A 764-nucleotide genomic window follows, 5' to 3' on the forward strand; every position below is an offset into this window, starting at 1 on the left:
GATTTTGCTGCTGAGGTTGAGGAGGTCTATTGTAAATATTTGCAGCATAAGCTTCGGGCTGCTCAATTGCTCCAGGTTGCTGCATGGAAGGGCAAAGGTCTGTATGGTGGTCAACAGAGGAGCACAAACCACAAACCCTTGCGACAGGTACAGATTTCTGATTCAATTCCAGCTGGGTTACCAAGTTAACCAATGCATCCAGTTTGCCTTCAAGCTTCTTAGTTTCAGATGATGCAGATGGGTTTGTAGCTACCTCATGCACTCCTCTAATGACTATGGCATCATTTCTGGCGCTAAACTGCTGGGAGTTGGAAGCCATCTTCTCAATTAAATTTCTGGCTTCAGCAGGAGTCATGTCTCCAAGGGCTCCACCACTGGCAGCATCTATCATACTTCTCTCCATATTACTGAGTCCTTCATAAAAATATTGGAGAAGAAGCTGCTCTGAAATCTGATGGTGGGGGCAACTAGCACATAGTTTCTTAAATCTCTCCCAGTACTCATACAGGCTCTCTCCACTGAGTTGTCTAATACCTGAGATATCCTTCTTGATGGCTGTGGTCCTGGAAGCAGGGAAATTTTTTTCTAAGAATACTCTCTTAAGGTCATCCCAGCTCGTGATGGACCTTGGAGCAAGGTAATACAGCCAGTCCTTTGCCACTCCCTCTAATGAATGAGGAAAAGCCTTCAGAAATATGTGATCCTCTTGGACATCTGGGGGTTTCATGGTGGAGCAGACAATTTGAAATTCTTTCAAATGTTTG

The 764-nt window shown here is 44.6% G+C and overlaps 1 non-coding gene across 1 annotated transcript; it reads left to right on the forward strand.

Moving 5' to 3' along the window:
* The first annotated feature begins 449 nt into the window (after nt 1–449).
* On the forward strand, nt 450–556 carry LOC114403973. The gene has a single exon (XR_003664739.1). It is a non-coding gene; the product is annotated as a small nucleolar RNA R71 (small nucleolar RNA).
* The last annotated feature ends 208 nt before the right edge of the window (nt 557–764 follow it).

This window comes from Glycine soja, chromosome 20 (assembly GCF_004193775.1).
Source record: "Glycine soja cultivar W05 chromosome 20, ASM419377v2, whole genome shotgun sequence".
Taxonomy (NCBI): domain Eukaryota; kingdom Viridiplantae; phylum Streptophyta; class Magnoliopsida; order Fabales; family Fabaceae; genus Glycine; species Glycine soja.